General features: G+C 35.2%; 1 long non-coding RNA gene across 5 annotated transcripts in view; it reads left to right on the forward strand.

Annotated features, from left to right (window-relative positions):
• LOC110360754 (uncharacterized) overlaps positions 1-15,815 on the forward strand; it is a 222,512-nt gene that overhangs the window by 193,613 nt on the left and 13,084 nt on the right. For all 5 annotated transcript variants that reach the window (XR_010470407.1, XR_010470408.1, XR_010470406.1 and 2 more), the window contains 3 exons: positions 10,747-10,818; positions 14,136-14,271; positions 15,564-15,613. This is a non-coding gene — a long non-coding RNA (uncharacterized LOC110360754). The remainder of the gene's footprint in view (positions 1-10,746; positions 10,819-14,135; positions 14,272-15,563; positions 15,614-15,815) is intronic.

Raw genomic sequence — 15,815 nt, forward strand, 5'->3', positions numbered from 1 at the left:
CTTAGATTTGCAGATTTATCTCTTTACATTACAATAAGATCAGTACAAAATATAATATATATAATAGCAAAATAATAAATCAATTTGGTATTATAATGTCAAATAAAGGTAACAGACAAAAATATTATTTGTAAAATAAGAATGCTATGCACTGAGATTGTAGAAGGAGAGCATTCTGAAAATACTGATTAAAACCAGACCTAAATTACAGAAAACCCTTTCACAATTCCAGCATCGGTTGCATAAAAGAAAAAGGAGGACATTCATGAAATGTATAGGAAAAGGGGAAAGATAAGAAATTTGCTTACCATAATACTAGAAAGATAAGATGCTAGGCAGAGATACTGAGGATGACATCTTTGAGAGAGCATGTCAATGTTTCCCTCTTTGATCTTTGCCTCTAAATCCAGCAAGCAGCATTTTCTGAGTAACAGACAACAGCGAAGCCTATGGAGCTCCACCGTTAGTTTTACTAGAGATTCTCTGAAGTCCTGAAACAAAAGACTATTGAAGAAGACAGAGAGAAGGTGATAAAAAGAATAATGCCAATTTCTACATATATGGCAAAAGTTCCTTCAAAGCAGAGAAAGCAAAGAGGTAGCATGAAAACATTTTTTTGACTACCTAAAATATAAGTGTTTTCAGAAGTTTTCTGAGATAGAAAATAGGGAGCCAGGGAAGGAAAGCAAATAGAAAAGTGACTTGGTCACAGCAACAAGACAAGAATTTATTCTGGTCATCATAGTCTATGAATAAATATGAAATAAGTTTGGGCTTGTTTAAGCCAGGGAAAAAGCAGCTGAAGTCAGGTCAAGTCAGAGATGAGATCCTTACTAAAGCTACATATCTGACTGAAACAGGATTTCAGCTAGGTGAGCTTCCTGTCTGATACTGTTCTGCCTACTTTCAGTGTTGCCTGTGTATCTGTCCATACAGTCAAGGAGTGGCCTAAATTGCAATTGCAAAGATATGCTCAATTGCAGGAGGAAGGTTTTGCAAAACATTTCTAAGAACTAGGTAATTTGAAAGGTATTTCAAAAGTTGATATTTCAGCACTTATAACTGTGGAGCACTCAGCTGTTTTTTTCCTTTTCCTTGAACCATAAACTGTTACTTGTTCTGCTTGCTGACTATATGAGCCTGGTAGACGGAAAGCTGAACGGCTTAATTTGATATCTCTGTTCCTTGATCTCCTAAGTTTCTTTTCTTCTTGTACTCTGCCTTTTCCGAGTTGAGTGGGTCACATGAAACCTAAGATACAAGACAGACATAGTTGTTCTTGTTGTAGGCAGGAGTAGAGACTTTCTTTTAATCACTCAGTTTCAGAAGATTTTAAACCATGAGCTTGAGGTACCTTTGAGGAGTTAATGGCATAAATAATACCTCCTGAACAATGGCACAAACTCAATCACAGAGGTGGGGAGAAGTAATATTAGCAACAAAGGATTTCTTTTTTTTCTCCACAGTGGGAAAGGCTGTATGGTTGTGCTGTCCACAGTGGTCAGCAAGATAGTAGGTAATGTCTGAAGGAGAGGAGGGAGCTCTGGTTTTGTCAGTCTGATATTGAGGGGATGCTTTCTTAGTCAGATCATGTTTTATTTAGACAGGACAATTCAGAGAGGAAAGCAGAACCATTAATGCAGAACTCAATTAGTATTTGTTGGCAATTTTTCTCAGAAAGCAAGCATATGAGAGGAGAGAATGGGACCAGTGAAGGGGTCTTATGGAGAGCCACAGAGAAAAAGGGAGAGAGAGGTGGAGTATGGGAGGCTGTGAAGACCATCTTCCAAAAAGACTATAGATGAACATTTTGAGAAGAGATTCTAAACCACTAAACCATATACACAAATTATTGGAAAAATTTGCATTCAGATATCTGCATATATATATTTGTGACCTGACAATAATCTTGTGATACCAGTGGTAAAAATTCCTCTGATTGTTATGATCAACCATCAATGCATTACCCATATGTGCACACATTGGATTTTGTACCTTTAACGTGCATAAACACAACTACAGGGACTTAAAAAATCTAGCTCTGCTTGTTATGTATTTTCTATTTTCTGCTTATGAACCAAAATAAATGATAGAGACATTTCTACAGACTCCCAAAAAACAGGCATTCTGGCAATTCCTTACTTGGACAACAATGATAAATACTTTCTAGTTCATGTGAGATCAGGAAATCACTTGCCTTTAAGCCATCCAATCTAAGGGTATTAATTATGTATTACATCTCATGAACCTTCTAAATTTAGCTAGTTTTGCAGGGACTGGTGTGATTTATTAACATACTGACAAATAATTAGCTGAGGAATGTATCATGTATATTTCATCTATAGCCGGAAACTTCAACCTCTGCCATTTGGGAACATGAAAAATCTAAGGGTCTGTCTATCACTTCACTAGTTATTGAAGACTCACTTTTTTGCCATTTTGTAGAGCTAAAATATGACATGAAATACTGTCGTTCAAAAGTGATGTTTCAGAACCCTGATGCTGACGGTGTAAGTAATGTTATAGGAGTGAAGGGTGCTTCTGAATCAATGCAATTAAAGGCTGTTAATGAATGAAAGGGTCTAATAAGCACCTGGTTATGGTTATTGGCAACTAATGCACTTGAACCCATGCTGCAGATGGCTGAACTGCAGTTACGGGAACAAAATAAGTTGTTTTCAGTCCTATAGCCTAAAGACTTGTGACTATTTTTACTGTAACAGCTATTAAAAGGATTGCAACTCAACTTCATTAGCAAATAGATTGTTTTGAGCAAAGATTATGGGAGACAGAAACTGGAGATAAGATTGCCAAAGTAATTTCTGTAGTGTAGAAGGAGTCCTGGAATGGAAATACTTAACCAGTCTGTAAGCTACTTATTAGAGTAATCGGTGTCTACAAAACTTCATGTGTACCATTACTGTATAAAATTCCTATGTTAGAAGAATATGAACAGAACAAAGTTGATTACCACAAATCAGAAAATGCAGAGGTCTCTGCTTTTGTGACCTGCAGAAATACGTGTTCCACTGTTAAAATTGTAAAACCTTCCATTCTATTTTTCTTAGAATCTACATTTCTCATAGTAGCTTGTCCTTCCTACAACCTTTTTTATCTGTACCTGTCTTGTCTGACTTGATCCTGTCCCATTTCTCTTACCACTCCAGATGTCCTGATCACCATATCACTTCCAGAGGCAGCTGCATTGAAAGCCATACTCAGACTTTCATCACCAAATTATAACATGCTGAGTCCTTCTGCATAGATAAAAATTCATGATGTCTAAGCAAATGTAACACCCTCAGTGCAGCCTGGAACTTCATTTTAGTAATCTGCCAAGCTCTTGATAGTCCCTCCAAAGCACATATGTTGACTGAGGTTTTTCAAGCTCATAGCTTGAACTTGAAGTATCAGATGCATCTCAGAGGTGTATTTACTTTAAACTGTATATTTATAAAAACAGCTCTCTTGGCAGGCTCATGCAGATTCAGGAAAGAATGACAGCATAACCTTGGAAAAAAGCCAAATGTCAAGAGACTAGTATGAAGTATTACTCTAAGTGGTTAGCAAAATTGCAGAGGGCAGGGGAAAGATTTTCACTGACAGTTATTCTCCTTTTATCGCTCAACAAGTAATCACACTCCTCAATCTAAAACTCCTTTAGTTCTAATACTCTCAGTATTTGCTAGTGACCTTCTTCTACTGTCATTTTGCAAACCACAAATTTCCTGTAGTTGACTGCAGCACTAATGAATCCAGACACAATGTTTTGAAGTGCCGTTTCCCATTTTTATTGAAACAAAATAATTAACACCCTCTTGCAGCCAAGTGCAGTGCTGCAAATAAAGCAAAATTTGTCTCTTTATGTCAGATGTTGTGTCCCAGCCCATATCACTGTCAGTAAGTATTCAGACTTTCACAGAGGGATAGATTGAAAAAAAATTAAAGAGAATTGGTTGTTTTCAAACCAAAACCACAAGGCTCTGATGAACTTCTTCATATAAACTGTTGCAAAAACAAAACTCAGAATACTCTGACCACTGAAAATTGCATCCAGACTGTGGTTAATGGTGATCATTAACAGAAATTACTTCTTAAAGAACAGCAAAAACTGTTTTAGCAGAAGTTCTGAAGATAGAGAGACATGAAGATAGAGAGATATCACCTTTCTGTAAAACAGACTGGCATAAATTTGGAATACAGCAGTCATTTATCGTTTCCTAGAGTTCCTTGAAAAGGCCAAATTGTAGGCTGAATAAAGTCCTCAATTTCATTTTGCTGTTGATGCAGTTTTCCTGTCCATTCACTACCTTTTATGTTGCAAAAAGAAAAAAAAATAGATTAATGTGGTAAACAAATTGCACTGGAATTTGCAAATTCTGTGACTTTTTTATGGGGATGACTAGTATTCAATAACTTACTGAAGAAATTGTGTCTAATGTTAAGGACAGTGGAAGTTAATTTTCCTTCATTTTCTGCTATATAACACAAATTAACAGCATTGCACAATCTCCTACATAGCAGCACAGGCTAGAACATTATGTGTTTAGTGTTATGTGTACCGATAGGATCATTCTTAGCCCAGAGAACCTGTCACCACTTTGTAAACTTTTATTTTTTGATGGCTCTCCTGGAAACAAGCCCACTTATGCTACAGATAAGGTCATAGGTATTAAGACACTTTCAATGAAACAGAAAGTCAAGATTCACCAAGTCTGTTTCAATGCCAGATGCTGCTGCTGAGCAAACCCTGGTGTCAAACACTGTATTTGTTGCAATGCCAACCCTGGGAGACCCTCTGTGGGTCTGTTTGTGTGTATGTGTGCTTGTGCATATCGTACAAAGCCTCCAGAACTTCAGCTCCTACCTAGAGGTGAACTTTCACTCTTCTCTCATTAGTAAAGTTTTTGCTTATGTTGTTTGGAGTGTCTCTCACTGCCTCAGAGATGCGGAGGAATGAATTACTTTAATCTATGGGGAAGCTTCCCCTCTCTTCAAAACAAATACCACCAAATTCCACTGTAAAGGGATACAATCTTCATTTTAATTACGCAAGACTAAAACTAAGCTCAAATCTTATTTTGCAAAGTAGGTTCCATAATCTTCTAAGCAGAGAGATATTTCTGAAATTCTGGCTCTTTGATGTGTAAGAGACATCACTGCCTTACTCTGCAAGGGAGATTTTCAAATGTCAGTCATTATTCTGCCCTTTTCTACTTTGTGTTAGCTGTTAAAGCTACTGAAACCTTCTATCACATGTCTTTATTGCCAAGATACTATATCAGCTGGAGACAATCACAAACTAACTTCCAATAAATGTATGCAATCCTGATAGCTATACATAATTTCTGCTGTAACATTGGATTTTTGCAACTGCCTTCAGTCCAATGTTGTGCTTAACTCTTCAGCTGCGAATCAACACAGTCAATATTGCTTACTCTAAACTATCATTGGAATTTACTATCTGCACTTCACTGTATACCCATCTTTTACCTGCCAGCCTCAGGTTGTGCTATACATGACCATCAGTTACCACTTCACATATAAGACAAAAATTAAGCAGCTGTTGGCTGAAATTAAGGCATTTTTGTTCCCTGACTATTTCAGACTAAACTACATTTAACTCAGTTTACCCAATAGGCTCAGGGAAAGTTAGAGAAATAATACAAAACTGCTTTATTTCTTTTGGATACTTATTCCAGTAGTTTGTCAGGGTCAACTGCTTAATAGTCTAGAAATAATCTTTGATGGAGAATTCAGGAATACCTTATAGACCTTAGAAATCAATGAAGCAGAAAGAAGCCCATCATCTGCAAAAGGCAAGAGAGGGACAAGGCAGTCCATTATTTTTTTTTGTTGCTTCCTTCCTACCCAACAAGTTGCTAGATGAAAGTGATATCAGAAGCCTGTAAAGCAGGGAGTGCCTCATGTGAGGGAAGAATGGTGTTAGGGAGTACCCTGTGGTTTGCTGGAGGTGTAGCAAATCTATTTTTGAGATTTTTCCCTTTCTGACTCCATGCTATTGAGTACACATTTACCTGATCTCTCAGGCTTTTATATGTACATTTCCTGGGTAGGGGCTGATTTACTCTTAATGCGTGAACTGATAGTTCAACAGGTAAAACTCTTATCAACTGTTATCTTAATTTCCAGTACCTTCACGTCTCAGAACTTGACAAATTTTATCTTGTTTTCTACTTCGATTTTGTCATTCCCTCTTGTCCTGTAATTCCACTGGCTCTTTTCTGTTGCATGAAACTTGAGATGCCAGGTGTTCTCTATCAGTGTCCTGCTTATTTCTCACTATCTGTACAGCCTTCTGATCAGCCTTCAACCTCAGCTCTATCAAAAAAAGGGATGATTGCATTTAACTGGTAGCTTTTCTTTTTGCTGCCTTCCACAGGACTTTGCCAGAAACACCCCCAAAGCTAGGTGCTTTAAATTTGTTATTGAATCCCCTTTGCTATAAAACACCCATTAATTTTACAACAATGCTCCCCATCACACTAATAATAATCATATCATTATTTCCATGCAGTTGTCCACCAGTCTGTATCCATCTGCCATGTACCATGTTACACTCAGCTTGTAAACTTTGTAAAGTTTTAGATAGGCACCACCTTTTTCGGTGTTTTTACAGTATTACTTCCAATGGCATCATAGCTCATGACAGGAGCTACAGGCAGGAATATAATACAAATGAATAATAATTAGTGCTGGACAGGTATCATACTCATGTAAAGAAAGCTGAAGTTGCATATGTAAAATGCAATGTGCCATGCTGATTAATAAGTAACAATTAGGTTAGCTAAAATCCTGATTAGAGTGAACAGTACATGCAAGTCCTTCAGGTGTCATTTCTGAAGGATGAATCTTCAGAGTGCAAGATTGGTATTCCCATTTGAAAGAACAAAGCCAGACTCACCATCTCTGTAGTTTGCTATAATGAGTTCTTAAAAATTGAAGAGTTAAAGAACTGACATCTAACTTAGATGGACTTATTCCTGTATGACATTATCTGTTTAATTCTTTTCCAAACCATGGTCCTCATCTTCTCCTGAGACTGTCCCTGTTTGGTGGGCAGGACATGAATATTGGCAGTTCTTTGGGTGTGATGTAAGATCTCGTTGAAGAATGGTTGCCAATAGTAAAACCATTAGCCACATGTAGGTGACTATTGTCTCACCTATTGTGAAAAGGCTGTGAAAACGTAAGAGTTAAATATTATTGAGACCAAATAAAAGTTTGAAATCCATTACTGTTTCCACAACAGCAGTAAGAAATATGTTTTGTGATGCTGAAGACTAATAATTAACACAGGAAAGACTAATTCAGACTGTGATCATAATTGTACTTGTTATGGTCTACGGTACTGAATAGTGACTGTTTAAGCCAGCTGGCAGGAAGAAAAGAAAGAGGTTCTTAAAAAAATAACAAGATAAAAGAAATTCTGAATCCTGAATTTTTCTTTGTTGTATTCAGGCTTACAATAGAAACTATACTAATGGCAATCAACTTTGGTTTAAAACATTGAAGCATTGGGGGTTGTTTATTTGCAATATTATTTTACTTCAAACACTTGGAAAATGTTTTGATTGTAGTTTTGATTATAGTGGCAGTGAAATAAGTCCCCTAGTGTTGTCCTACAGTTTTCTTTGCAAGTCTTGTCTTTCAGCCTCTTCTGATGATGTTAAACTTCAACCATTTGTCTGAAACTTTCACACTTCAGTCTTACAGTTGGCTGAAATTTTTCACAATTTTTCATGAAATAATTCAACCATGACTGAAAATGAGTATAGGAGAGGTATAAATAATATTCCTAGTTTAAAGTGTTTTCTTGATCCTATGGCATTGATACGTTTTTGTATAAGGCTAGTGCAAAAGACAACAGCATGACACAGAAATAGTTTTAAATAGTTTGGTAGGAGAAGAAAGGGAGTTTCAGAACAATAATAATCTGCAAGGGCTCATTTGCTCTCTGACATGTTCTGAAACCACAACTATTAAGAAAAGACAGAACTAACATAATCTGTTTGTTCTTTGAGTTATATTGCACAGGGTAAAGACAGACAACAAAATTTGATTCCAAATTCAGCTTTGCAGAAGGAACTCTAAACAAAAAATCCATATTTCATAAGGCAAAAAGAGAAAGTGCCTGCCTGCCTTTCTTCTTTTTTTGTTGCCTTAGTGGGTTGACTTGTCATTATAATCCTAATTGATGGTACATGGCCTCTCTCCTTTCATGGCACCATGAAAAACTGTTTATAGGAAAATGAATGAAAAGTTCTGTACCAGACTAACTGGTACATTTTTCTTTTTCCTTTTAAAAAAATTCATTTTTAAGTTAAAGGAAGAATCACCATGACCTACTCTAACTTTTTGAAAGGCATAAGGATTTTTTGAATTATTATCTTTTTTTGTCTGGGACCTGAGACTTAAGTAGAAGATCTCTTTTTGAAAAATACTTGTTCTTTATTTTAAAATTCTTGGCAATGGGGAATTCAATTAATCTCTGATATTTTTCCATACTGTTAATAGTTAGGTCTATCTGAAAATATATTAAAAAAAAAAAAAAAGGAAATGTTAACTTGTTTTTTATACTGAATATGATTTTTATATTTGGGATCAAAGAAATGTGGAAAATTCCAATAAGCCTATAGAACCTTGTCTTTTCATAGCCATTTCTTTTAGTTTGAATCCTTTAGGCTAGTAAACACAAGTAGCCAAAATAAAAGAGCAGAAGCAACTTGTTTTGTCGCTATGTGAATTAAAAAATTTGACTTTTTTATTTTAAAAAAAGTAACTAAATCAATGTGTCTAACTAAACTGTTCACTAGAACAAGATAACTGTTTCTTACCAAGATGACTGTTTCTTATTATTGTAAAAATTTTCAGCTGACATAACTACTAACTTAAGTATATTATCAATTCAGTCTGCATCATGTATCTGAATGTCCATACACATGTATATATATAAACCGTAATTAAGGTAACACAGATAATTAAGTTTTCAGCAGAACCAATGAATAGAATTTATTTATTCTCACATTTCTAGTCCATTGATCATTCTCCAGTTATTTTGGAATTTTGAACACTGAATCTGGATGCAGCGTTTTAGTAACTTATATCTTAAAGCAAATTCAAATGTAGTAAGATCTTTCTGTACCATGAGTTTTAATCCTTCTCCAGAGTCACTTCGTACCAGCATTCTCCATTCTGTAGGTACTTACTACATTAATGTTAAACTTTGTCATAATGCCATACAAGGTTTGATTTTAGCCATTTGACTGAAAATGAAGACCATTCTCTTCTGTGTTTTTTTGTGTAATATACAAAATCAACCAAGGATTTCACTGTTTTGGTTGCCAACAAACTTATAAACAGAGTAGAATCAGGAACAGATCCCTGTGGGATCTCTAAGACGCACACATGCTCACTGAGGAGTCTTCACTTTAGAATGAATTATACTTTAAGTCTTGGTGGTTATTCAGACCTGAGCGTGTGTAACGTGTACCATGGTGATTTTCTGGTCTTCTGGTTTCCTAGAAATATGTCATGCGGTACCAAGTCAAGCACACTACTGAAACCTCATTGCATTACACTTAAACAAATTTTTCGTTTCATCAGGTATTATAAAGTTAGCTAGACAATTTCATTTTTTAATATTTTTTGTGTCCTCATTTTGCTAAGCTTGGAAAAGGAAAGAGTCTGTCTCAGATACAGACAATATCAGTGTATTCCTGCTGCAATCAGAAACTGTTTAAGCTACCAAATATTGGCATTTCATGTAAAATTGTATGGTTAGAGCTTTAGGCATTTGTTGTGCATCTGACACCTAATTTTAGCATGCAGAGGTACATGAGCAAATAAGATTAGATCACACCACTTCAAAAATCTAATCTACCATGTCAGTAGACAAAATTTAACTAGCTTGTCATCTGTTTCCACATTTGTCCTTCCTAAGAAGAAGTTCTGTTTCAGAGGACGGGACCATTTTATCAGAACAAAGTCTTCTTTGCATTAGAATTTTGGTACTGAAAGTCACATACACTAAAATATTCAGGATGATGCCCTTGAGACCTATTCCTATGTATAAGCTGTGAATAGAGGAAACAGTAAATAGCACAGATGCTGAAAAACTGATCAGTTTTTTAAGCTTACCTATGATAAGCTAAAATGATTAAAAATATTTTTCAAACTCTGCTCCCCACGTTCCTCTGCATATCTTCAAAATTACAAACATTTTTTCAGGCTTATTATCTCTGTCTATTTTACCAGACAACAAGTTTTGACTTGCAGACTATTTTATTATATTTCAATTTCCCGTATCAGTCACTTCTCTAATATTAAACTTTTTCTTAGTAAGAATGTCAGTGTTTAGGATAATATTTTTATTCTATCCTGTATTTCTTCCCACATAGAATGCACTATAAGACATATCCATGATGGGATAACAACTTTCTATCTTCTTCCCAATAATTCAAGTATTTATAATTTCTTTTATTACCATCTGTCTCAGTTTTTTGGCTTTTTTTGTTTGTTTGTTTGTTTGTTTGTTTTTGTTTGTTGGTTTGGTTTTCTGTTAGTTTGTTTGTTTGTTTGTTTTATCCTGTTATCTAGAAAACTCCAGAAAGGGTCTTCTGCTATGTAATTTCTAACTTAATTTACCATTTGGATTTACCCTTTTACCCTACGTGGTAGCATATCCATGACGTAAAATAATGACCTGTCCTTCATCGCCTGCAGCCACTTGAAGAGTAACTCCACACTGAACAGGAGAGCTGAGAAATCAGAGTCAGTGGAAACGGATTGACACAGGTATGATTGAGTTTGGATATTTTGGAGAAATCAATAAGGTTGTGGTTGTGTGTGGTTTGTTTGGTTTTGGTTGGTTGTTTGTTTTCTTTTTTTGTTTTGTTTTGGTTTGGTTTGGTTTTTTAATCTAAGGTGCTAAGATTTAGTTAGAGCTTTCTACTTTATCTGGATTTGGGAAGTAACAAGATAAGCTAGTGAAATACATTGGTTTTAGAACATGAGGAATTACACTGTCTACTTCTGCCACCCTATATTTGACCAGACATAATTGTCTTCTACTGCCATATTCTAATTAAATTACTGAGGTCTCCTTCATGCTGACTGAACTTTCAACTCCACCAACTAGAGTTTCTTGGAATATCAAACAAAATACAATTTATTCTCAATTTATTTCCATAAAAATCTATTTCTAATCATCATGTGAGATGGTGAGAAGAGATTCATATTGCAGCAGCAGCAAACTCCTTTTCCATGAAGATGTTTTCTAGAAAGACGAGAAAAAGCTACAGTGAATGGAGTTGTTGATAGTATTACACCGAACATCTAGTTATCAGCAAAAGCTGCACACAACTTCTGTGTGGAGCCAACAGGACATTTGTTTAGGGACTTAGGGATCAGACTTTTCAGGAGTTATGTTCAGTGCACATAACTTTTCCTTCTATGGTCATGTTTCCAAGAATGAATAATCCTGTGCAAACAGGTGCTCCCTCTAGACTTGGTGCTATTAGTGTTCCATGTCCTTCAATGTTTTGAAGAGAAAGTTCTCCTAATTGCTTCCAGTCTGAATTTTGAAAGGTTATGTAAGATAAAATCTTATATTCTCAGAGTTGGGTTTGGAGTATATGGGTTTGGAGTATATATTTGAATTTATTTTAATCTTCGTGAAGACATGATAATCACGTGATCCTTTCTGAATCTATATGTTTTACAGCTGATTGAGAATGACAATTTAAGGACTGCTGTTCTTTGGAATAATCCTTGTTCAGTTCCATGTGTAAATTACATTCCAGCTTTTCAAGTTGAAAAGTTATATATTCTAATTAAGAAATACAGACATTGGAAGTGAGACATGATATGTATCAGAGAGATTAATTAACAAAGCAAGATACCCAGGAAAATTACAAGTCAACTGTGGTTTATTTTTATTGATAAAAAAAGCATGTCTGAGGTGTAGGGGGTCATAAAAGTTATTTAAAAAAAAAAGAAGGTTGTTTTACTCAGTACATACTTGTTATTTTGTGAATACATTAGTTGTATTTTACAATTTCAGCATTTCATTGGAAAATTTGGTGAGCATGACAAAACAATGAGGAGGAAAATATCCTCATTGTCTCTCTTTGATTGGCACAAAACCCAGTAACAAGTAGAATTCAGTCAGGAAAATAATAGTGATCCCTACTGTGAGCAATCAAATAGAAAGGAAACAAAATGTCTGCAGTTTTTGTCTTTCTTGAATATCACAACTTAATTGTCCACTTAGCATTATTTTGGGGTGTGTGTATATATTGTTCAGAATTTTTAAAAATGTAAGTACTTATCTCAGCCTTGTCCTCAAAAGGTAAATGTGTTTTAATAACTAGCTGTAAGAATTAAGAGACAGGAGAGCTACTTGTATTAAAGGGTACTAAATACAGTACTACTTGCAGTAGTTTTCATTATGATTGATTCCCTGTTACTTGTGTTCTTGCATCTTGGATCCCACTTCAAGAAGCTGCATTTCTTCAAGAAGACAAATAATCCAGATGCTTACATTCATCCCAAAGCAACAACCTAATGATGTTTTATTCCATTGGTTAGACTATGAAAAAAATGGAGACTATAAATGCTTATCCTCATAAATAGCCATAGAAACAAAAGGGAACATGACTTTGAAGTATTTTTTCCTAAGTTATGGAAACCATTATACAAATCCCTTATGCATTAAAAAATCATTTGTTTTATCCTTTAATGTATTTTTCCATGGAACATTAGAAGAATAAATATAAGCCTCATATTAATGGAAAAATGTTTATAGTGATCAGTTTCTGAGAATAATGAACACTCAATTTAATATTCTATATTAGCTATTAACATCTACAGTGATACTCTCAAACATCAGAAATTTGTTGACTGGCTGTTTCTTCAAGGGGAATATAAACCATCTGTTATCTGTCCTTTTTGTATTTTTGTTGAGGTGAAAGCCACTCTTGGGATTAGCATCAATATACAGAAACACATATTTCTTCTAATTTTTTCCTGTTGTCATCATCATGATGTCAACTGACCTGAGGAGAATGCAAGGTTAGATCCCTTAGTTGTCTAAGTTTCACAAGGGAGGTTTTCATAATGTCACTGGCTTCAGTTTTTCTCTTTCGGGCATGAGAGAATTAATGACTTTTCCTGACATTTTGAGGTAATGAAGTCTTGAACTGTGTGGTGCATACAACATCTTTTGCAAAGTAAGCTTTGGGGTTGCTAAGTTAATTTAATTTCATAATACACAGGCGGGAAGAAAACTATTTTTCTTCAAATAACATCAGTCTTTATGCAGTTCTTCTGAGGTTCCCCCAGGCAGCATATAAATAGATTATTTTCGACTGGGCAGTGCTGGGCAAGAACACACTCACAATGGCAGCCTGACTGATATAATTTTGACATTACTAAAAAAGGGCCATGGACTTTGTATTGATCTGGGAGTGCAGGATCTCAGGACTTGTTTAGGTCTGCTTTGGCCAGAGCTGATTTTAGTATTTTTTAACAATAGCATGATGGTCAAGAGACCATAGCCTCACAGGGTTTAGCATAAGCTCTGTGAATCCAATGTATTTTAAAAAGGTCTGACAAAACCTAATTTGTGCTGGAGGAGTCTGTAGTGCAAGCTGTAGCTGGAAACCAACAAGAAGGAAGACAGTTGTGATAAGCAAACACGTAAAAATTATCCAAATGGTCACCAAGACTGAAGAGAAATGTCCTCCACCACCACCACCACAATCAAACCCCTCCCTGTTCAGACCTCACAACAAAAACTCATTTGAAACCTTCACTGCTCTTCTTGATGAAGAATGAAACTGCCAAGCTCAGGATCCAGAGTGAGCATAATATTGAGGAAAAAAAAAAAAAAAAAAGCTTTGTATAGCTCATAAATGATATCAAAGAAGCTTTTCTTTATTAATTGGACAATTTGCTTGACTGGATGGTTAAAACATTAACTGAACTAATAATAAATTCTTACATTCATATATATGGTGTGTTTGGTTTTGTCTGTAACAAGATTTTGTGTGTAACATGATCTATCCACCCGCATGATTCTGGCTATATGGTTTGTTATGGTTTTTCTTCAGTGACTTGTCTGACACATTCAGTCATGGAGAAGAACACACAGAAGCTTCAACATGGGTTCTACAAGTACTGAAATCCTTACAAGGGAAAAGCAGAAAAGCAGATGTTTGTGTTGCTAATCTGAGAGAAGTGTGGAAGGTATTTTTATCACTTTTTAAAAATCCATGAGTCAGGCCAGTGCAGAATGGAAAATCTTAGAAAGCTTGCAGAGGACTTAATGAGATTTCCTTTGGAGATTCAAGACTAGTAGATCTTGAAATGAGAGTACTCTTTTTATAAAAAGATAGAGTTGTTATCCCTTTCTGAGATGCAATATAACTCTACTTGTATGTGAACTCTGTCATGCCTTGAATAAAATTGCTGATAATATTTTACCTTTGGTTTCTTGGTCTTTAAAAAAAAGGATGGGGCTTTTACATCTATGATTATAACAACAACAACAATCAGGTCAAATAATGGGAAAAGTCATAGGATGGCTACAGGAAAAAAACCTAACAACAAACAACAAACACAAACAAACAAACACCCCCCCCAAAACCCCAAAAAACAACATGCCACAAACAACCAAACAACAAAAAACCCAAAACCAACTAACCAACCAAACAGAAAACCCTGCACTATTTCTTATAAAAATAATTAGAACAGTCTTGCATAATGAAAAGGAAATGCTACCTTACAGTTGAAACTTAGCAGTGACCTCTTTAACACCTGTACAACATGGATGTAACAGGTAATTTAAAAGAATAACAGTAGAATTTATTTAATTGCAGAGTCCTGGACCTCGTTTAGTTTTTAGTAATTCATATTGCACCTAAAATTCACATTGCTGGCAGAATATACAACTAAAGTTATCTCATTTATTGCTGATTTCTGCTTATCACTGATAAGCTCAAATGGTATCTGAGGCAGGATTAATGTTAATTAAGGTTCAGCTTGTATGTTTTCAATGTAGGTAATTAAAATGAAAAATTGTTTTAATATTGGGCCCAATGCACAGTAACTTTACTTTCTGGAGAACTCTAGTTAGTAGACCTTGGCACTACTGCTGTTTCTTCTGACATCAGAGGCAAGACTCCATTGGGTCTCATGAATATAAATGATCATGTCCCTATCCTCAGAACTTCCCTCACTCAGTCACAAGCAGATTTATATGACCCTACATCAATTGTTTGCAATTACTTCAAGAATTTCTCACAAAATAGACAAAGCTTTACTTTACTATGCAGAAAACAGTTTGCACCAGTGCAAAAGATGCCCGCCATAATGATGTACAAATTTGGAAATATACATTTTTCTCACTGTTGCTCTGTGTTACTGTCAATGTAATTAGAACAGGTTTAGATTGATATTCCATTACAAATCTGTCTGTTATTTTATTCCTTCCTTGCAGATAATTTTTAAATTAATTATGCTGACTTTCTATCTTTCAGCATAAGCAGATGCCATTATTTGTGTCCACATTAACTGTAGAAAGATGTTGGTATGTGTATTTGTTTATTTTCATTTTAAGTAGCTGGTTGTGTCAGACTGACAAATGCACTAAACATTAATGAATATTATTGACCACTGCTGTGACACAATAAATGATTTCTACAGTCTCAATGCAAGAAAAAACCCTTAACATTCTTGATCTAAACAAAATCAAGATGAAAGTTAGGCAACCATGAAACTATAGAGATGCA

This window comes from Columba livia, chromosome 2 (genome assembly GCF_036013475.1).
Source record: "Columba livia isolate bColLiv1 breed racing homer chromosome 2, bColLiv1.pat.W.v2, whole genome shotgun sequence".
In the NCBI taxonomy this organism is placed as follows: Eukaryota; Metazoa; Chordata; class Aves; order Columbiformes; family Columbidae; genus Columba; species Columba livia.